Consider the following 23,868-nt stretch of genomic DNA (forward strand, 5'->3'; position numbering starts at 1 on the left):
CAGTCTTACCAATCAAAAACACCCGACCCATTAAAACACTAGAAACATGCACAATTTTCAGCAGTTTCCAAAGGACCTGGATATTGGCCAAATATCAATGAATTTTGACAAGTTACTGTCTCCTATGTTTAGTCCACAAGGATGCGTGACCCCTTTTATTTTTGTGTGGTGGTAATGCAGGGCTGAACCTTCACCGACTAGTATGCTATATCATTGCACTGTAGAGGATCAACTCCCTACTAAAAAGTAACAATTCAAGTATTTGTTGAATTGATGCATAAAGTATTTCCAAACGAATTTTATTTTGTGATGATCAGTTTGTCATCAGTTATCATATATAATACATTAGTTTCATTTAGAAAGAAATCCAACCAGTGTTTAGTGCCTTTTCAAGACTAATTACACATTTTCGGTATAGTCATTAGAGAGTTCCTTTGCATTAGTTTATAAAGCATTTATACTTTTGAGGAATATTAAATAAACCAACTAAGGGCATGAATGCCACCAATAAAGCCAACAGTTTTGATTATGGAAACAGTACTGACCACAACTATACTTTTAAGAATTGATCAACAAATGATATAGACCCAACAATTTATATACAGAGTAGTCAATTTTTTGCTATAGAATTGTGACAGAAGTGTTGGTACAGTTCACCTGTGTTGAGAGTGTGGAAAAATACAGGACAGAAACAGTGACAACATTCAGGATAGGTTGTAAAATATAGTAATAGTAACATGAGAATCGATCGGGTGAGAGTATAGTCTAAAACACTAGTTATATTGACATTTCGATTGCAGTAAAAAAAACTTGACAGAGTCTTCATCAGGACAAAGGTCAAGGACGTTAGCAGGTAGCTCTCTGCCTCAGCCCGCCATAGCATTGATCTCTGTGAGTCAATGGCTGCTTTGGAGAACAGGGCACAGGAGCTGGGGAGCTGCAGGGCACTAGTAACTCCAAGCAAAAGCGTGTATATGCCCATGATGCACCCCAGGCCATAGCAGGAGGAGTCCCTGTATTTAGCTTTGTCCGCTACACAAGATCATATGAATACAGGGTTGCTCCTTTTTTGGGTTTTGGCTGGTATGCAATTATCAAGGTGCAATTTAATTAATTTCGAAATGCTTCTTGAAATATGTCAGCAAATATTTGTACTGCCAATGTTTATTTATTTATGTTTTTAAGGGTGTGTCTCCATCTCCTGAAACTATATTTATTGTTAGACGGACCGGGAGGGTCGGCCGAGGACAAGGGGAGAGGTCTCCGGGGAGAGCCGTCTCCAGCGATCGTACAGACAAGTAACTTCCCCCCAACAGACGGACACCACACCAGGATAAGGTTCAACGATACTTTATCAGCAATTCTTTAGGTACGGTAAAATTATACAAGGAGGTCTGGACTCAGGGGTCCCCTCGATTCTGGTCTCTGGATTGGGAAAAGGGTAGCGGGACAGTCTTGTTACCAATAGATGAAAATAGCTCTCAATCCTCGAGCTCGGCGTTCTAGATGATCGGGCCGCGGCGGAGCCAGGCAGGTCCCGAGATGGATGAAGGAAGCGACGGTCCGCGGCGGAGCCAGCAGGTCCCGATGAAGATGGTGGTTACAAACGGTCCGCGGCCACGCCAGCTGGTCCCGACGACGATGAAGGTTACGAAGGTTGCGGCAGCGCCAGCAGGCAGGACGATGGTTCGCAAGGCAGGGCTACGGCAGCGCCAGTAGTCCGTCAAGGATGAGTTCTTCACTGCGTCTCTCGACTCCAGGATACAACTGCCTTCCTGCTCTGGAGCTGCCCCAGTTATAGGGCTGGTGCCCTTTGATGTCCGGACCCTCGCACTTGGAGGTTGGGGGGTCTGGGATGAAGGGGTCCAGACACCCAGCAGGGGGGTGGAGCCAGCGCCCGGGGAGGTTGTGGCGAGCGGCACCTGGCGAGGGAGAACCATCGACACCTCTTTCTCCCATTGACCTGCCAAGTAGTCCGCTCACCTCCTGGGTGGATGGTGGTGCCGGGATGTCTGAGGCCTGGCCAGGCCCAGGGTTGGGGTCGATCGGGGGCCACGCGGCCTCGTGGCGGAGTGTCCAAGATGGCGCCCGGGCTGGGCGCGCGGGCCAGTAATGGATCGGGCCCACGAGGTCGATATGTTCAGAGGCAAGGGTCCCGGAGGGGACGGAAAACGTGAAGTGGTGGTGTGTGACACTTGAGGGACCGGGCTCGGGCCTGGTCGGGCAGAGGGGGAGCGGCCCTTCACGTGGCCTGTCCAACATGCGTCCCCCCCAGCTGAAGGCGGGGAGAGTCACCCATCCTCTTGGGGACTCTCCTCGTCGAGGCGGAAAAACCGGGACAGGCCATCTGCGTTGGCGTGATCTGGCCCAGGCCGGTGTTCAACAGTGAAGTCCATCCCTTGTAGGGAGATGGACCAACGTAGTAGTTTTGGGTTTTCCCCCCGCATCTGCATCAGCCACTGCAGGGGTCGATGGTCGGTCTGCACCCGGAAGTGTGTGCCAAAGAGGTAGGGCCGGAGCTTTTTGAGGGCCCATACCACGGCGAAGGCCTCCCTCTCGATGGTGCTCCAGCGTTGTTCTCGAGGTAGGAGTCGCCTGCTGATGAAGGCCACTGGCTGATCAAGGCCTTCGGTGTTCAATTGAGACAGGACCGCCCCAATGCCGTGGTCGGAGGCATCCGTCTGGACGACGAATTCCCGGCTGTAGTCGGGGGCCTGGAGCACAGGGGCGGAGCACATGGCGGCCTTCAGTTGTTCGAAGGCTGTTTGACAATCTGGGTCCAGTTGACCTTCTTGGGTTGATTTTTGGACGTGAGCTCTGTGAGGGGCCCCACTATGGTACCATAGTCTTTCACGAACCGTCTGTAATAGCCCGTGAGTCCCAAAAAGGCGCGGACCTCGGTCTGGGTGATGGGGGGCTGCCAGGACTGGATGGCGGCAATCTTGAGCTGCAGAGGGGCCACCAGGCCGCTTCCCACCTGGTGTCCGAGGTAGGTTACGGACCCCTGACCAATTTGGCATTTGCTGGCCTTGATCGTGAGGCCAGCTTGCTGAAGGGCCTGTAGCACCGCTCGGAGGTGGTGGAGGTGGTCGGACCAGTGGTGGCTGTACACAGCGATGTCGTCTAGGTAGGCGGCGCTGAATCCTTCGAGTCCGGCCAAGACCTGGTTGACTAGCCGCTGGAATGTTGCGGGGGCATTCTTCATGCCGAAGGGCATGACCTTGAAATGGTAATGGCCATCAGGAGTGGAAAATGCAGATCGTTCTTGGGCCCGGGGTGTGAGGCCGATCTGCCAGTAGCCCGCCGTCAAGTCGAAAATGCTGAGGTAGCGGGCAGCTCCCATGCGGTCGATTAGTTCATCCGCCCGGGGGATGGGATGTGCGTCTGTTCTGGTGACCGCATTCAAGCCCCGGTAGTCGACGCAGAACCGGAGTTCCGGTGTGGTGCCGGGAGCGGCTGCTTTGGGGACCAGTACTACTGGGCTGGCCCAGGGGCTGTCTGAGGGCTCAATGACCCCGAGGGTGAGCATTTTGGTTACTTCTTCCTGGATGCAAGCCCGTACCCGATCTGGTACGCGGTAGGCCCGGTGGCGGATAGGGGGGCTGTCCCCCGTGTCCACGTCGTGCACACACCAGGAAGTGACACCTAGGGTGAGGGAAAACAGGTCGGCGAACTGCAACAGAAGGTCTCGACATTCCTGGCGTTGGTCCAGGGTGAGGGCTTGTTGGCGGAGTCCCTCGAGGGAGGGACAGGTCTTTTGCTCTTGGCGAAACTGTTCTTGTGTGGGTCCCCCCTCTTGATGCCACTGGTCGAGGCCAGCGAGGTCCGGAGGTTGAGCTGGTTCTGGGGGGACGGCACGGTCGGTGTCTTCGACTGGGGCGACCGGGGGAGGAGGCGCCGGCCATTCGGGTTCCTCTTGTCGGGGATTGGCACGGGCGGCCATGGACCGGGTGGTGACGCACGCCCGGTCCGGGACGCCCAACATCCCCAGGTGTTCTCTTCGTTCTACGGCTGCCCAGGGCGAGCTTTCAAGGTCATTCCCCAGGAGACAGTCTACGGGAGCATCATCTCGGACCGTTACTTTCAACATGCCGGAGACCCCTCCCCATTCGAAAGGGACGCAGGCCATCCGACACAGACTTTCCGAGTTATCGGCTGAACGGACAGGGCAGAGAATGTTTGGTATGAACTGTTCTGGGGTCACCAGGTGACAGCGGACGGCTGTTACACTGGCCCCGGTGTCACGGAGGGCTTCGGCCTGGCGTCCATTGATGCTCACCCATTGGCTGTACTTCCGGGTGTTAGCGGGTAGGGGGACCCGCGGGACCATGTCTTTCCCCCCTAAGCATGCTAAAGTCATGGCGGCTGGCTCCCATTCTTGATGCTCTTGTTCGTATTCTTCCTGCTCCTCAGAGATCTGTTCTTCCCCTAGGGCAGCAGCGGCCACTTGGCGGGGTCTTGGGCTCTGGTACTGCGGGCAATTTGGGTCGTTTGCATAGTGGCCGACTCGTTGGCATCGGTGACACGTGACATTGGCTCTGTATCCCGGTCGCGCCGGGGTGCTGCCCCGGTTGGCCGGGGGGGTGGTGCTGGTAGCGGGGGCGACCGGAGCGTTGTCTCTTCCTCGCCCTTGGCCCCCCCCTCCTCCTCGGGGACGGTGCTGACCGTTGTTGTTCCGGTTCTGTTCATAGGACCCATTTCGGCCCACTCTGGTGATTTCCCACCGGTCAGCCTCGGCTGCGAGCTGCCGTGGATCAGTCAATTTGCTGTCGAGGAGGTGCTGCCGGAGCTCAATGAAGCAATTGTTTGATAGATGCTCCCACACCATGAGGTTGAAGAGTTGTTCGTACGTTGTGACATTGCTTCCTTTGATCCAGCCCTCGAAGGCTCGGCTAAAGTAGTTCACGTAGTCCACCCAAGTTGTACCCGGGATGCGGGTGCAGTCTCGGAACCTCTGACGGTACATCTCGGGTGTGAGCCCATAGCGGGTGAGGAGGGCAGCTTTCATGTGGTCATAGGAGGTCATCTGATGGTCCGGGAGCTGTAGCAGGGCATCGCGGCCCTCATTGAGGAATCTCCCCCATAGACCGGCTCCCCAATCGCTTCGATCGATCCGGTGGGCGGTCATAGCGATTTCGTAGGCCTTGAACCATTGCTGGATGTCGTCCTCTCGGAAGTATTCTCGAACGACATCCTTGGGGATGTGTACCTTTTTTTCTGTTGCCCCTGGGTCGCGGGGTTGCTCGGGCACCCCTAATTCTCTGTTCTGCTTGCGTAAGTCTATCTCAGCTAGTTTGCGCTCGTGTTCATACGCCAGCCTCTTTTCCTCGAGCTCCCTTTGTCTCTGTTTTTCCTCTCTTTCTTCACGGAGACGCAGGTGCTCTAAGCTTATTTTTTGTTCGGCCAGTTTAAGTTCAACATCCATTTTGAGCCGGGCCATTTCTAGTTCATGTAGTCGTGTTTTTTCTCGTTCCTGGATCTCGTCTTGCGAGAGACCCGTTCTTTGTTCCTCGGGGGCCGTGGTGTTTTTTCCTACTGCTGCGATGTTTTGGTTGGTGGTTCCCACGGCCCCGGTTTCTGCCCAGGACTCTAGGGCATGCTTGAAATCGTCTTTGGTACTTAGACCGGTGGTAGCGATACCTAGTTCGATGCAGAATTGTTTTAATTCACGATGGCTGTACTCGTCCAATTTCTCCATTTGAAATTTCTCGGTGGATCCGCTTTCTTTGGTTGTCATTGTGATTTCGTCGTGGGGTGAGCTACTCTCTGTACGATTATGCGGTGATTCGGATCCCACCGCTGCCACCAATGTTAGACGGACCGGGAGGGTCGGCCGAGGACAAGGGGAGAGGTCTCCGGGGAGAGCCGTCTCCAGCGATCGTACAGACAAGTAACTTCCCCCCCACAGACGGACACCACACCAGGATAAGGTTCAACGATACTTTATCAGCAATTCTTTAGGTACGGTAAAATTATACAAGGAGGTCTGGACTCAGGGGTCCCCTCGATTCTGGTCTCTGGATTGGGAAAAGGGTAGCGGGACAGTCTTGTTACCAATAGATGAAAATAGCTCTCAATCCTCGAGCTCGGCGTTCTAGATGATCGGGCCGCGGCGGAGCCAGGCAGGTCCCGAGATGGATGAAGGAAGCGACGGTCCGCGGCGGAGCCAGCAGGTCCCGATGAAGATGGTGGTTACAAACGGTCCACGGCCACGCCAGCAGGTCCCGACGACGATGAAGGTTACGAAGGTTGCGGCAGCGCCAGCAGGCAGGACGATGGTTCGCAAGGCAGGGCTACGGCAGCGCCAGTAGTCCGTCAAGGATGAGTTCTTCACTGCGTCTCTCGACTCCAGGATACAACTGCCTTCCTGCTCTGGAGCTGCCCCAGTTATAGGGCTGGTGCCCTTTGATGTCCGGACCCTCGCACTTGGAGGTTGGGGGGTCCGGGATGAAGGGGTCCAGACACCCAGCAGGGGGGTGGAGCCAGCGCCCGGGGAGGTTGTGGCGAGCGGCACCTGGCGAGGGAGAACCATCGACACCTCTTTCTCCCATTGACCTGCCAAGTAGTCCGCTCACCTCCTGGGTGGATGGTGGTGCCGGGATGTCTGAGGCCTGGCCAGGCCCAGGGTTGGGGTCGATCGGGGGCCACGCGGCCTCGTGGCGGAGTGTCCAAGATGGCGCCCGGGCTGGGCGCGCGGGCCAGTAATGGATCGGGCCCACGAGGTCGATATGTTCAGAGGCAAGGGTCCCGGAGGGGACGGAAAACGTGAAGTGGTGGTGTGTGACACTTGAGGGACCGGGCTCGGGCCTGGTCGGGCAGAGGGGGAGCGGCCCTTCACGTGGCCTGTCCAACATTTATGTATTTATTTGTGTATTTATTTATTAAAGAGAATTAAAAATAACACATTGTTTGATCGGCTTGAAACTCAATTCTACATATAGGTGAATGGTGATCACTTAGATGATGGTACTGCCTCACCCCACTTACCCCACGGATTTGTCGTCAAAGGTAACCAACAACAGTTTAGTTATCACGAGCCCCCTGAAGCTTAGATACTGTGGTTCTGACTATAGCCGATGGTTCCTATGCATTTCAGACTTCAGGAACACGGACTTTCCATCATCTGACAAAGTGTAATTGTTGGCTGAAGGTTAGTGGGTGGAGTAAAGGACAACGTCAGCTATTTATGCCCTGCATGACTTTGTGAAAAGTAGGGCCTGCCGCCTCTATTTGAACTCTGATGGATTCCAAATCATGCTAACCCTATTGCAGTGTATTATGGGTAGAGTGAGGCTCATTACAAATAGGTGCTTCTGACATTACTGTAGAAAATGAGCCCATAATCCTATCGATGCCCAGGCTGCTGGCGCAAACCGCCTCTTAGTTCCCATGTTGAATAATTACCAAAATAAAGAGACGGGCGCTGGAAGCAGGAATCAAGAACAGAGTTTAATTCTCATGAGGAGAGCCAGTCATTTCGGACACGAAACACAGTGTCTTTCCGGAGGTGCTCTGACAAGTGAGCTGAGACTCTTGCTTTTATATCTTACAAAACACTTGATGGTACAATCAGGTCAGTATGACGCAAAAGAAAGACATCCCTATAATCCTCGTGGTGATCCTATCCCACATACATTCACAATGGGAACCCTTGACCTGCTGATAAGAGGGGAGGGCAATCACGCAGCTGAGTGTTTCGTAGGATGTGTACGCCTGATCATAGCTCAGGGGGTGGGGTGGCTAAGACCAATAGAGGATCCTTTGAAGAGGAGTGACTTCATACAATAAGGGCAGTAAATGGTATCTCCTGGCTCAGGCGATGGCCTCGGACATGTGTGGTCAGCCGGACTCAGGGGAAGGGGTCATCAAAGGAGTGGTATTCATGCCGCGTGGACAATCGAGCGCGGAGGGAAGGCTTTGTCAACAGAGGGGCATTCATGGAAGGGAAGGAGGTGTTGGTCAGGCGCAGCCGTGACTCTCAAGGACAGGGCCTTGCAGAAGAAGAGGGTTTATGACTTGCCCATGTGAGGAGAAGGGAGGGGTAGCCAGGGTGGACACAGGGACAGAGTCACACAGAGAGAGAGAGATCTTATGACCCGTACATGAGAGAGCGGGGGCAGCCAGGTGCAGCTGGGGAGGGCTATGTCAGCTGAGGCGAAGGATGCCTCTTCAAGAGGGAATGGAGGGGGTTTCGTGCGGGTCAAGCGGGAGAGTCGCTTTTTGCAGCGGGGTCGTACAGGGGGAGTGGGTTTCATGGCCTATGCATGTGAGGGAGAGAGAGAGAGAGAGAGAGAGGTTTCGAATACACGCAGAAGGGAAGCCGGTGATTCTAATCTTAGGCGGGCAAAAGGCCAGGGTGCCTAAAATGGCTGTCATGTATACATGGGTACAGGCCTTTGCGGGCAGTGGGATGTAGTTAATGCTTTACGGTATTCATGGTACGCGCAGGGAGAGGAGGGGGAAAAGGGAAATGAACGTTGCTTATGTACATCAATATTTCTAATTTTCTACAGTCGCCCCTTTTTACATAGCAAAAGTTCATTTTCGTGATCGATGATGGTACATATAAACAGGCGCGGTCGCAGAATTAGCATTGTCAATATTAGCATATGGCATATAATCATGGACAGTTGATGTGTTTGGCAGAATACGGCACATAGGAGATTGCATTTGTCGAGCTCCTACCATTTCAAAGCACTACATAGCATAAATGTTTCTGACTAAAAAATGTGACCAATGAACAGTTTCGACCAGGTAGTTGAGAGCGGAATTCAGTTCAATACACAAGATCTCTTCGTCACAGTGTCTTTTTGTCAGTGAGCCATCACTGGTAGGCTCTAGTCCGAGTACTTTCGTTGGCGCTGTTGAGCACCGGCGGTGGAGCTAAAGGTCCAGCTCGGTTCTATCCTTACGCGTTGCAGGGTGCGGTCAGTCCTCTGCTGTTAGACCACAGTCCTGTTCCCTAAACAATCCGGTTGGTGGCGCCTTATGCTCGGCACCCATAGTTCTATGGCAGCACCCTATTCCCAGTGGGATGCGGTTCTTTCCCTTGGCAAAAAGTCACGTGGAAAAGAGGGTGAGTGTAGTTCAAATAGTCGATAGGTGAGAGGGCGGAGTTGGGTCAGAGTTCCTGGGACACACAAAAGGGACCAAGGGAGCAAAGGATAACAAGCAGGCAGGCCCATCAATCGGGCCCAAAGAAGGGGGACAGAGACTCCAGGCACACGTGGGTTAGCAGACGGAAAGCTTCAAGGCGGCCCGTCATTTTTCATCTTCCACGTTGAAATTGCGGTCTCGTCCCGTATCCTGTCGCTCTGCGGCTCCACCTTTGGTCGAGGTCACACGAGTCCGAAGATCCGCAGTCAGGCTGTACGTCGCATCTGACCCATCTCCTTCGGTGATCGTGAATCTTTGAATAGGTACAAGACAAGGTTTTAGAGAAATGGCAGAAGAGGATATCTACGCATGTGAATTCCTCCCTCAATTCTACGCATTTGGGAGATACGCTCATTGGTCACAGTCAGAGGTCCATTACCAGGTAGTGCATATACCGGCATTCCTACTGAATTCAAGCCAAGCTTTATTCATTGTATACACAGGTCACATATGAAGGAAAGTCAGACTCTTATCAACTGCGCGTGTCATCAAACTCAATATTTCGGAGCCTCCAGGGAGACTCGCCTTTCTAACCTGAGTCTTAACAGTCTAACATTTCCCTTCAAGGCCGGCTAACATTTTCAGACAGGGCGGGGATGCCATCATCGAGAGACATGCAAAACAGTGTTTTCTCGGGGGTCAACAGCTATTCACGGTCATCATGGGGGGTGGGGTAATCTGGGCATTGGGGGTCAATCTAGACGTTGGCGTTCGTCTCTGAAGAACAGAAAAATAAGGTGCCATGGACATACAGTTCCCCTATAAATGGCCAAATTGGGGGACCTTAGTCGTCTTACCTGTCCTTTCCTTCTCAGCCAATTCAAGTTCATTCATTTTGCAGAAAGGAGAGGCAGTAATATGGCAAGGTACAATCATTTTAGTTTCGGTCAATTTCGCTGAACACCTTCGCGTTCAATAAATATCCAATCAGACTGGTGCCGGTGGGGCACAATTTTACCAAAAAGAAGAAGAGAAAATAGGGAGACTCTCATAGAGAGTGAGAGTCGTCCGCAATCTAAACGAGCCATTTGGTACACGTATGACATGTAGAGAGAGAGCGAGAGATAAGGGGGTGGAGAGAGAGAGAGATAGAGAGAGAGAGACGTGTACGAAAATAGGTCATTTAGTGCGCTCACAACACGGAACAGCAAAGGTCAGGTAACGCGCAGATACAGACAGAGGGAAGACATAAATTCGTACATTACACACACACAAACTCAGACAGGGAAGACGGCACATGTATTACACATATACAAGACATTCATGACAAGACAGGAAACAATTGTTAGCCTACAAGATCTGTTTTTATATATATCCTACGTATCTTTACTATCCTATTTATCTACGTGCTTAGCTCCTTCTACCCTTCCCCCCTTTCCCTTCTCGCTTGTCACGCCTGCGAGCGTTCCCAATTACCAATACTCACACCTCGGTTGGTCGATCAGTAATTAACCTGGTCGTGCTAGTTACCCATGGTTGGATCTTAAACCATTTTTCTGTTTCCTCCTTTGGTGGGAAGTTCTCCAGGCTGAGGCAACGGCAAGTATTGATCGGGAGAACAGTCGGACAGCTTGGCTATATCTATAAGAGTGTGAGAAAGGGGGTAGTGCATTTTGAACATCAGCAACATTTCTAACTACCTAGACGGGTGGTGCCGTGGCAACCCTTACCCGTATAATTTTTCTTTGTCCTTTCCCTACCTAGTCAAACGTCCAGTTACATTATTTAACACGTCATTTCTAGTCAATTTTTCGTCATTCAGTACTTGTCCAGTTTCTATGTCAGTCCATCCTCTCAGTCGCTACGTCCTAAGGAGGAGCAGTCATGTTAAGCCTACGTCTTTTAAAATTTATCATTATAACGACTACACACATATTCCCTCTTTCCCTTTTTCGTCGGTGGTCCGACCGTCGCTCTTCCACACTTCAGCCGACGTTCTGACGTGACCTGCAGAAGGGAGGAAAGAGAAGGGGTGGGGGGGGGCAGCATTCAAAGTACATCAGCATGTAGTAGTCCAAAAAATGTTTTTACCTACCACCTACTCGACCTATCTCCGCGTACTGCATTTCCTTACCATCTCGGCGTTTAAGCCTAGAGGGACCAGTAATGTCAGATAGATGATCAGTGACGATCTACATATCTACATGAGTTACTCGGTCGTAACCCTCTCTGTCGGGTGCAAGGGTGACGGCCAGGTGGCATTTCTGTGGTGTCGTTTCAAGGGTGTCTAAAACACTTTTCCTGGCTGCCTGCGATACATAATGTAGCTGCTAAATATCTGATCCCTTTTGATCTACATCCTTCATCATACTTATTCTTCGCTCACAGTAGTAAGATATCCAAAACTCATTAAGGCAACTGCTACAACCATGCTTTCTTTTTCAAAATACTTTTAATAAACGAAATTGGTGGCAGTTCATTGCATAAAGTGCAGCAGTGCAATAAAATCGTACTAAAATTTTCTTACAGAGCAAGCATGATGCATGTCAAGAATTCAGTTTAATTAATTCATAAATTCATTATCCAATACTCATTCTTTATCTAAATTACACCAATTCATTTTCCAAATCATAATCAGTACCCACCCTAAGTCAGTTCATTATTCAAGCACATACTCAACATCCTTCATATCTACTTTCATTATCCAAAAACTGCATATAGATCTCGGGACAACAAGCTACGCAATCAGGGTGCAACAAAGTTTATTCAAAACGTCTCATTTTGTGTTGGCGCCATTTTGGGAGGGGTCAGGCGAGTTCCAGCATAGTCAGAATGTCTCTAGTCTCGCATGGTTGGCCCAGAACCTTCCGTTGGCAGTTCAAAAAGTTTTGTGCTATGCGGTTAACAATCTAACAATGTGGACCATGAGTCAAAGAGTGGAAAGGGCGGCAACAATTTTCCTACCGGGTCATCCTGGTGTTCCTCCGGAACTGAACAAGTCTGTGCCGGGGCTGCATTTTAGCCATTTCCAATCCGAGGCTGGTGCCGGCAGGAGTCGCACCGATGTCGTGGTTCCCAGTGAGGGGGCGGGGGCGCCCTTGAGGAGGGATCGGGGTGCCCCCCGGCTCTCATAGAATCTTCAAGGTTGAGGAGAGAAGGCATGGAGCATGTGCCCGTCCTGGGCAGAAGACCGCTTTTTGATGTTGACCCTCTTTAAGTAAGAGCATTGGGGTGTCGCTGGAAGCCTCCACCTGGAGGGAGGTGGGGGAGGCTCGTTCGCGTCACCTCCCCCTTCCAGCGACCCCGCGCCGTTCCTCGGCTCCGTCGCTTCGATATTGGCCGTGCTGGCTATTGAAGATGGGGGGGGGGGTGGTCGGCGGCTGAGGCAAGACAGCCCCCCCTTTTCTCTTGACATGTGGCGGGACTACCTGGAACTGTCCAGGCGGCGACATGTGGCGGCACTACCTGGAACTGTCCAGGAATTTGACATGTGGCGGGACTACTTGCAAGCGCCGCCATTCTCGCTTTTGGCTTCGGCCTTCTTCGTGGGTCGGACCAGGCGAGAGACAGAAGGGGGGGGGGGGTGGTCGGTGGCTGAGGCAAGACAGCCCCCCCCCCCCCGTGGCCTGCAGGGCAGCAGAAGAGGAGAGAAGGAGAGGTCTCTGCCATTCTTTGGACCGCCTGCCCAACATCATCTCCTCCTGACCGTGGCCAGGCGAGCCCCTCGTGCCTCGAGGCCTCGCCTTCCGGATGGGCGTAACCTCGAGCCTGTTGCACTTCGGGAGCTTCCGGAATAGGGGTAGGTACCTATTGGATTGTTTCTATTTCATGTGACCGTTATTTGGGCGTGTCGGGCAATGAGGCAGGCATGTTGGGAGCAGGAACAGGCAGTGAAGCCTAGCTACCTCGTGGCTATTTTTTGCTGCCAAACTTTTCGCCATTTTAGATTTCTTATTATGAACTATTTCTAATGTTTCTTATTTTTAGTGAAGTCAAAAGCTCATCAGGGGGTTACTGACTTAGCCTGATTTCTTTTTATTTTTCTTTCTCTTCCTTAGCGTGTTTCGAGCTAAAGTTTTCTGTTAGTAGGGAACGGTGATCACTTCATATTTTTATGTGTCCTTTTCACTAGGGGGTACTTCTGGACGGACCAGACGAGTTCCCTCCAATAAATGGTCCGGGGTGGAACGAGATTATCGATCAAAAGGGGAACATATATTCCTTCATTAGGGTATCATCCTGGACAGACCGAGCGATGTACTTCCATTTACTAGGGTAGCCTCCTGGACGGACCAGATGGTCTACTTCCACTAAATGGCCCATGAGCGGGGAGCATATGTCCTCCATAAGGGTAGTCTCCTGGGCGGACCATGCGAGCTACCCCCCAAATAACCAAACAGTGGGGAGTGGGTAGGACTGACGAATTCACAAAGGGGCATAACCTACCCTTTACTACTTGCAAAGACTAGATAGAATATTTCTACTCCACGTTGTTTGCAGGCAGAAAATACCTCAAACGAAACAATTCCTGGAACAACAATGCCCAGGCAACCAACCAATCAGTGGGGAGAAAAACAGGCATGACGGATTACAATGGGGACAAATGTCTGCATTACCTGCCCTTCGCTATCCAAAAAGGGAGACAGAATATTTCTACTCGTCTCAGTTTGTAGACAGGGAAGATCTCAAAGAACAACAATCGATTATTAATCGACTTCAAACAATCCAGTGGGGAGAAAAGTAGGCATGACGAATTACAACAGGGACAAAAAGTCTGCATTACCTACCCTTCTCTATCTGCAAAGAGGGGCGACGTTCCTATTCGCCGCTGTTTACAAACAGAGAATGTCTCGTTCTCAGAAGAGAACCAATATGTCAAGTAGCCTTCAAAGCTAAATGAACCAATACCAACAATTTCGGTATACAAATACCGATTTTCAATACAATCAATCAATCAATCAGGTGGATAGAACCACCCTACCAATCAGGCGTAAGAACGCCCTACTTAATCTTACCCGGACCGGACCATACGGACAGTTCTTTGACTTACTCCTCCAGCGCCCGATCGTTCTCTTACTCCATGTAGCATTCCTGTGGGATTCCAGTCAGGACAATAGGTCACTCAAGAGAGGTCCGTTCAGAATTGGTGAAGTTCTGTCGATCGGCAGCCGGGCGAGGGCCCTCTCAAGGCAGGCATACCCCGATCATTTAGATGTTCACTTCTTCGTCTGGATCTCTCTTATCGGACCCTATGTCACTGATGGGCCCTACGTTGGGCGCCAATTGTAGAAAATGAGCCCATAATCTTATCGATGCCCAGGCTGCTGGCGCAAACCGCCTCTTAGTTCCCATGTTGAATAATTACCAAAATAAAGAGACGGGCGCTGGAAGCAGGAATCAAGAACAGAGTTTAATTCTCATGAGGAGAGCCAGTCATTTCGGACACGAAACACAGTGTCTTTCGGGAGGTGCTCTGACAAGTGAGCTGAGACTCTTGCTTTTATATCTTACAAAACACTTGATGGTACAATCAGGTCAGTATGACGCAAAAGAAAGACATCCCTATAATCCTCGTGGTGATCCTATCCCACATACATTCACAATGGGAACCCTTGACCTGCTGATAAGAGGGGAGGGCAATCACGCAGCTGAGTGTTTCGTAGGATGTGTACGCCTGATCATAGCTCAGGGGGTGGGGTGGCTAAGACCAATAGAGGATCCTTTGAAGAGGAGTGACTTCATACAATAAGGGCAGTAAATGGTATCTCCTGGCTCAGGCGATGGCCTCGGACATGTGTGGTCAGCCGGACTCAGGGGAAGGGGTCATCAAAGGAGTGGTATTCATGCCGCGTGGACAATCGAGCGCGGAGGGAAGGCTTTGTCAACAGAGGGGCATTCATGGAAGGGAAGGAGGTGTTGGTCAGGCGCAGCCGTGACTCTCAAGGACAGGGCCTTGCAGAAGAAGAGGGTTTATGACTTGCCCATGTGAGGAGAAGGGAGGGGTAGCCAGGGTGGACACAGGGACAGAGTCACACAGAGAGAGAGAGATCTTATGACCCGTACATGAGAGAGCGGGGGCAGCCAGGTGCAGCTGGGGAGGGCTATGTCAGCTGAGGCGAAGGATGCCTCTTCAAGAGGGAATGGAGGGGGTTTCGTGCGGGTCAAGCAGGAGAGTCGCTTTTTGCAGCGGGGTCGCACAGGGGGAGTGGGTTTCATGGCCTATGCATGTGAGGGAGAGAGAGAGAGAGAGAGAGAGGTTTCGAATACACGCAGAAGGGAAGCCGGTGATTCTAATCTTAGGCGGGCAAAAGGCCAGGGTGCCTAAAATGGCTGTCATGTATACATGGGTACAGGCCTTTGCGGGCAGTGGGATGTAGTTAATGCTTTACGGTATTCATGGTACGCGCAGGGAGAGGAGGGGGAAAAGGGAAATGAACGTTGCTTATGTACATCAATATTTCTAATTTTCTACAGTTCTAATTTTCTACATTACAGGTGATATGTCCTGATAAGCTGTTTCTAGCAGTTGGTGCATTTATGGCAAATCTGATGTAAGTTGTGTTGTGATGCATCAAATTCAATTCATTGGTGAAATAAACGCTAAAGACTGTGGCATAGGAATACATACATCCTTATAGCCTTTATTTCTTATGTATCAATCTCAGGATATGTTCCTAAAGGACGTCCTCATGATCGTACTGAGAGAAACATCTTTCATGCAGTTTAGAAAACAACTGAAGACTTAGGGCCTGATAACGACTTTGGCAGTGTGGCACTGCCCCGCACCACCAAAGTAGACCGCCGGCCGCCCGTCAGATTACAAACTGTAAAGTCCATGCAGTGCTGGAAAAGGGCGGTGCATGCAGACAGGGGGGCACATCATGTGACCCCCTGCATTCATCCCCAAGGCCCCAGGCAATAGGGGGCTACACAGCCATGAAATGGGTGGCTGACAGCAAACTCGTAGTATGCTTAGCGGTGCCTCACAGGCACAACAAAGCACATTATGGCCTTAGACTGCTGCGCCATATCCAGGGATCGTGGATCCCTGGCAGTTGGTGCGGTCCTAATGAGGTAAGACCGCCGCAGTTATAATACAGCAGTCGGACCTGTGGACCCCCAAATTTGTAATTAGTTGAGAAGAACAAAACAATTACCAACCACACTGTATTTCTAGTGTACAGTTTGTATTTTTGTATAGCTTTGTATATAATTTGTGTATATATATGTGATTTGTGTAAATGTTTTAAAATGTCTTGTTTTCTTTTTGCACATAAAAAATCTTGCTAAAAAAGTCCAAAAAGTAAATAAAAGGGCAAGATACGCCTGACAAGCCTTAAAATAAAATTGGCTTGTCATCTTCCTGCAGTGACAGGAGTTGAAATACAGTGTGGTTGGTAATTGTTTTGTTCTTCTCAATATATACGGCCCAACCAGCCACAAGTCCCAGGGCCTGACTCCATTTTTTGTATCAAATTTGTAATTAGGCCATTAGCTGTTCTCTTCTGTGCAGCAGATATAAAAGTTATCATTACACTATAACCTCTGGTGTCATGTGAACTGTATTAACATTATTGGCTAGATGCTCTCTGGTGATAGCCTGTGCCTAATAAATACAAAATACAAATACCTGGAACTTAATAAATAAATGATCACTAATTAATCCATTACTTCAACGAGTGGGTAAATCATGGATTACCTTAGAAAACATCCTAAACTATTTTAATGGACTTGGTCAATGACAAGCAGATAAAGCTGATAAATGGGGAGAGGAGTTGGCCTAACAGATAGGGCAGTCGAGCTCGAATCTGGGGGACTGGGTTTGAGTCTCGGCAATGACGCTGAACATCCTGTGATTCTGAGCAGATCACTTAATCTCCCTTTGCCTAACAAAAATTAATGTGTCCTCATGTAATGCAACTGGTGGCCGACCACATTAGGAACAGCTCCAACACCGACCGACCACGCACGCAACCTGGGGTTCATCCTTGACTCTACCCTCTCCATGACAAAGCAGGTCAACGCCGTCTCGTCCTCCTGCTTCAACACCCTCCGTTTGCTCCACAAGATCTACAGGTGGATCCCCACCGAAACAAGAAGAACGGTCACCCAGGCACTTGTCAGCAGCAGGTTGGACTACGGAAAAGCCCTCTACGCAGGAGCCTTGGCCAAACTCCTGAAACAACATCAACACATTCAAAACGCCTCTGCACGCCTGATCCTCGACATTCCCCGGCGCAGCCACACTACACCCCACCTGAGAGACCTGCACTGGCTCGCCGTCAACAAGAGGATCATCTTCAAGCTCCTCACCCATGCACACAAGGCACACTACAACACCGGACCGGCATACATCCACAGACGACTCAGCTTCTACACCCCCAACCGCCAGCTCCGATCCTCCGACCTCGCCCGCAAAACCGCCCCCGCATCCGACTGCAGATCGTTCTCCCACCTTGCCGCCAAGACCTGGAACACCCTCCCCATCCCCCTACAGCAGATTCAGGACCTGCTAACCATCAGAAGACTCCTCAAGACCTGGCTATTCGAGCAGTAGCAGCATACTCCCCTCCCTCCCCAGCGCCTTGAGACCCTCACGGGTGAGTAGTGCGCTTTACAAATGTTCTGATTGATTGATTGATTGATTGATTGATTGAACTGGTACTATGTAAAGCGCTCTGATACTCGATTCGCGTCACTATTGACCTTTGTTGTTTTTAGGTCTGGTTACAAACACCTGTACTTGTCTGAAAGAGCTCATGTCATCAATTTTCTAAGACAGTACTAGAAAAAATACACAGAAAGAGAGTAGACATCTGGCCAACACCCTTCAACCGTTGAAGTCCCTGCATGTTTCCATATTTGCCATTGCTTTGATGGGTGGGCCATTAAACTCATGGCTTTTTGTGCATGTTGTGCCATTGGGGTCTGTCGCTTCTGGGCAGACTACATAAAATTCTTGTTGGAAATTTAACAATGCTTCCAACTGTTTGGCTCCCCAATGCAAATAGGTTAGCTCCACATTTCACAAACAATCCCACAGTTACACACCAACTGTGATTTATAGGTATGATACTGACCATCTCAAAATAAGGTATGTGCCTGCATTGGGGCCAACATCTATACTCTCAACCTGTAATGCCCATACTTATGTAGAGCAATACACAGCATACATCTTGCAACTCATCAACATGTCCCAGAGAGGCCAGACCACAAAAAGCACCCTTTCAACCATAACTCAAAGCGTATCCCGGCACCAGAAGCAAAATGGAACACTTGATAACCTCGCATCTGGTATGATGTGCTATCTAAATTATGTAACCAGACCTCTCAGCAAAGTGCTTTAGGAACATGCTATATAAACGATGTAATTTTTTTCAAGGCAAATTCAGAGTGTTCTTAGGTTTTTGTGCTGCTGGTGCTGCATCAGTGCAGATTATATACTGGTTTTTGTGCTGCTGCTATTGGGCTTCTAATGACATGCCTGGTGGCTCCTGTGATACTTCCCCTGGATCTCTGATGGAATTCAGTGCCTCTGAGGCTGTTGCCAGGCCACTAATGACATTTATCCTACCTGACCACTCCTGTAAATCCTACTACAGGGCCCGCGCGACCAATCACCGTGTCCGGCTCTGCTGATGCTGTTCTCAGGGAGAAGCTGGCATTCATCAAACCCAGCGGCTCCTGTGATGCTGTCCCTGAACTATTAAGGACGTTCAGTCTGAAGTACAGTTTGGTCAAAGCCAATAGGTCTGGCTTGTAACTGAAAATGCAAACCACCACATTGGCTTTGACAATGCTTGTTTTTATTCATTTCTGAATGAGGATTCGGAAACATAAAACAGAAGTTTTTCTAAAACTGTGCCGTATTAGTAATGAGTTGGGGAGCAGAGTAAAATGTCAGGTAAAATGTCAACGAAAGAGGCTAATGAAAGCTAAGATTTTTTGCCGCTGTAAATGTGACCAATATGTAAACTCTGTATATTTTCTATGTACTTGCTTTCTGTGAGCTCTCTTCATAAGTAGCTCAGTGAAATGAATTATAACAGGGTAAAAACGCGGTTCCTTTTGTAGGCCATTGGAGATTTTTAAGGATTTGAATGCATGCACCATGATTACTCAGCTGCCAACTTTCTATTAGAATTGCAGTGCTGAGCGCTCCATTGAAAGCAATGGAGTGCTCCTGGCTTCTAATGGCCGGCCGAAGTCCGAAGCATCAACATTCCAATGGTTGACAAAGGCTTCATGGAGCCCGAGGGGATTTCAATGCCCTCGTGATCCGAGAGGTGTCGGTTTTACAAGTTAGAACATTCTACCCTCTACAGGCGGAATGTTCTAATAGCCTTAGAGACCTCTGTAGCAGGCTCTACCAGCCATTAAAGGCCACTCCCTTGTTAAAGGCCCTCCTTGTTTTTCGCTAGGGCCTTTAACCCTGGTGCAGGCTTTTGCTGGCTGGTACAGCCTACTACAGCGGGCTCTAAGCCTATAATAGAAACTTTTGGGCGTATGAGCAATGCCTACACACATATAGTACAGATTTGGCAATTAATTCACAGTCACGTTCTCACTTTCTCAGCACATGCACATCTTTATTAGTGTCTTCAGTTTGAGACGGCTGGACTTTACCTGAGTATTACAGAGAGCACAAAATATGTCATAATTAGAATTGAGGCTCTCAATTTTCCGTTATTATGGATTTTTACACATAAATGCAGACGGAAATTCGCTATTCATTTTTGAAAAATGGGAAAATACAGAAAGTAAGTCACCAACCTGTCAACCATCATAGTCAGAACAATAGCTACGCTGTTTGACAGCATGGAGCATTATAAAGAAGGCGTGAGATTTCCTTCAGTAGATACTTTAAGAATGCCAATTATTAAAGATTTGTGGACTGTGTTGAATATGGCTGCTTTTAGTGATCTTAAACCTGAGAGTAATTCATGTGTGAATGCACGTTTCTTGGTTAAATAAATATTGAATACCCTAGTTGCAAGTTAACCTTTTTTTTACAGGACACAAACTGGATATAAATTTGATATACCCAAAAGAATATGTATACAAACGGAGAGGAGGGAATAATTGAAAAACGAATACATAAATTCTGACGTCCTAGTAATAGTTTTCTAAGTGAACTGTGCTCACAGGCATGATGTTTTTTTTTTAATTTTGCTGCTATGGTCAAAGAATACATTTATGACTGAGGCTGGAAAATACTAGTCCTGAGCATAATTTTAATGACGCCAGAGTAATCAGAGTAATTTCCGTAATTTTGCATTACTCTTGTGATGCTAAATCACCCAAATTACGCCCGCTGGAGTAATTAGGAGTAATTTGGGGCAAAAATCAAAATCGCATGAGCACAGAGAAAATGAACTAAGAGCCAGCGACCCAGTCTACAGCTGTTCGTGTCCTGTAGCATTTAGTTCTATTTTCTTTGCTCTAAATGCATCCGCGGGCCTATTTTTGCCTGAAGGGTGCATTTTACACTGGGAAAATAGCTCTAAATTCTGTATTACGCATCTCACACAATTACGCATAATTTCGAGTAGTTCTGCAGAAATGACATGTACTTACACGTTAGTGACTATTACACCGGTTAAGCCCACCCTTCTAAGATACTCTTCAGATCAGAATTACACTAAATAGCCCTGTGGTTGTTGTAGACTTCATGCATGGGGGGCTGAATGATCTGGTGGTACACTAGGCTTATGCAGTGAAAGAGGAGAAACGTTGGTAATTGCCCTAGAAGAGTAAACATATAGAGAACATTTTCATTGGGATGTGGTGATCCTGCAAAACCCACCCAACTCCACCTCCCCCCACCCCCCGACCGTAAATAGCATCCCTAATGTGCACCCGCTTAGTTCAAATGCATATCTATGCATTACCAGTGTCATTGCTTGACCTTGGAAGGGCTATTTGCAGAGCACATGCCAGAATGGATTAAGCCACAGCTGTGTAGTGACCATGAGTGGCAGAGCCTGCATCCGCAGCATCCGAGGAGAAATCCTCTTCAGCATCTGGGTCATCGGTGCAAGCGGGATCCATAGACAATGCAGCACTTAGGAAAGGATGATGGGGAGGCGAGCTCAGCATCATGGTATGCCTGGTCCAAACCCTGTATCTTAATAATACACTCCACCCACACCGGTGCGAAATGAACAGTCACATGACTAAGCAATCATGGAGAATGCAGAGAGCCTACCTCAAGCATTTTATACCTAAGGATGTATTACTCTGTAATGCTTCTGCATCTAATAAAAAGTGATTGGGTTAGAAAAAAAAGATGTATTACCATTTCTCGAATACGAATATGGAATGTATTAGCATATCACAATTTAGCATATTAAGTGGACACATTTAAAACTAAAGTAAATATTTCAAATGGGGGCTGGGTTATTCAATAAATCTACACAATGGCAACATTTTAACCTGTTCCCAGTTCGAGTTGTTATTCCTACTAGTTCCTCAGGTGACAAAGTGAAGGGCCAGAGGTGGGGCAGATGCTGAGCTGTGGTGAGTAATGCATCTATTCACATCCCACTCCCCTACACACGTCCCACTGTGGTGCAAGGCTGGCAGTGGAGGATGTACAGTCTTAATAGGGAGCCATAAATGTCTGAAGCCAGCATCACAATTCCCATGTACTCTATTATTCCTACTGCTCCTAATGTGAATACACTGGTCCGGAGCCTAATTTGAGTGAGTGGTTGCACGATGGGCTCACTGGCACTCATTTTGGGGGCCAGGGGGAAAATGTATCAAAAAGACTTTTGCGATTCTCAAATTGCGATTTTTAGAGAATCGCAATTAGAGCATCGCAAAATGCAATGTGTGTACGATTCGCTAAATATTATGCGAATCCTACATATTCCTTATTTGCGAATCGCAAATTGAGATTCAAAAATAAGGAATACCTTCCTAATCATTCTTATGGGCTAGGAGGTCCATAGGAATGAATGGGAAGACATTCTTAATTTGCGATTACCAATTAGAGAATCGCAAATTGAGAATGCAATTTCAAGGTTGCAAGGTTGCTAAAAGGACACCCTGTTGCACCCCTGAAATATGTATGTGTGCATATGTGGCACACATACATGCCCTGTGGGCATGTATGTGTGCCACATGGCACTTTGAAAAATGCACAAAAGTGCATTGTTCAAAGAAATTGCAAATTACTACCAACTTGAAGTTGGTGGTAATTTGCGATTCCTTAAGGCCAAATCACACTTTTTCTGTGCTTTCTATATTGCATTTAAGGACTCGCAATTTGAGCTTCCTTAAATGCAATACCAAAATAGAGAATCACAAATTTTGCGATTGTCTAAATTGCTATGCCCTTATGGGATGATACATCCCAAAAGGCCTTTTCCCATTGGCAAACTGGCCGATTCTGAGAATCTGCCCATTTGTGAACAGGAAAAGGGCTTGATACATATGCACCCAGGATTTATTTTTCATCACCAGACTTTGAGTCAGAATAAGAGAGTGAAAGTGAGAAAAGGAGGAAGACAAAGATGGGAAACGATGATAAAGAGAGAAAGCAGGGATGAAAAGAACCCACAAGAGTGACATAAAGGGACGGGAGTGTAGAGTTATGGTTGAAAGATGCAAGAAGTTAAAGTAAGAGTAGACATCCTTAGAATACAGCAACCCTAATATCTGGCAGTGCAGGAAGCGGCCTTCTGAATTCTTGTGCCCCGGCACTCATTTTTCTTTTACAAATTAAGCACTTTTTAAGACCTTTTAAGATTTGAGTGGTATAGGTAAAGGAAAGGCGTCTGCTGAAGTCTGTGAATGCTACCTCCCTAAACCAACATGGCTCAGAGATATAAGATTGGGGGCACCCCTGGGTCAGCCACAGAATGTATACACAAGAACTGTGAATGGAGGCTGTGCTATCCCTAAAACACACCTACAGTTCATGAACGATGAGCTCTTGCACAGACCATTTTGCATCCCACAAATGTGCAGCTGTATTTTGTGATTTTGACTCTTGGCCTCAAAGGAGAAACAGATAATACAGGGTTTCACTTTGTAAAATCTTCATCAAGGACAAAAAAAACATATTTTCATCCTCCATAAGAAATGTTCACCTTAAATGAGGAAGGAGTAAAGTGTTTGTCTTTATTTGTTCAGCTGACCTGACAGCCTTTGGTGTAGTCTTTTTCCAAACATTTTGCCTTATTCCCTCTGGTTTGCTGAAATTTGTTTATGTTGGCTGTAGGATTCTGTGCACTTTACGACTGCAAACCAGCGCAAAAGTGCTTGTGTACAATCCTTTAAAGATGGTAATATTGGCTTACACCCAATTGGCAAGTTTAATTTACTTACAAGTCCCTAGTAAATTGGCACTACTTGTGTCCAGGGCCTGTAAATGAAATGCTACTCGTGGATTAGCAGCACCGTATTGAGCCATCCATCTAAGTAGCCCTTTAAAACATGTCTCGGGACTGCCATTGCAACCTGTATGCAGTTTCAAACTGCCAATTCGACCTGGCAAAATAAACCTTTTGCCAGGCCTAAACCTCCCTTTTTAATACATATAAACCACCCCTAAGCTATGCCCTAAACAGTCAATAGCATGGTGCATTGCATGTCAAAGGTTGGATATTTTTTTTTAAGTTTCACATATCCTGGTAGTGAAAAACTCACAAATTCGTTTTTCACTACTGTGATGGCCACCTCTCCCAAGGAATAACATTTAAGTTACCTCATTACACTTAATGAGTGCTAACGTTTGATTGGTAACAAGTAGAAATATCATGC

Source organism: Lissotriton vulgaris, chromosome 6, assembly GCF_964263255.1.
Source record: "Lissotriton vulgaris chromosome 6, aLisVul1.2, whole genome shotgun sequence".
Lineage (NCBI taxonomy): Eukaryota > Metazoa > Chordata > Amphibia > Caudata > Salamandridae > Lissotriton > Lissotriton vulgaris.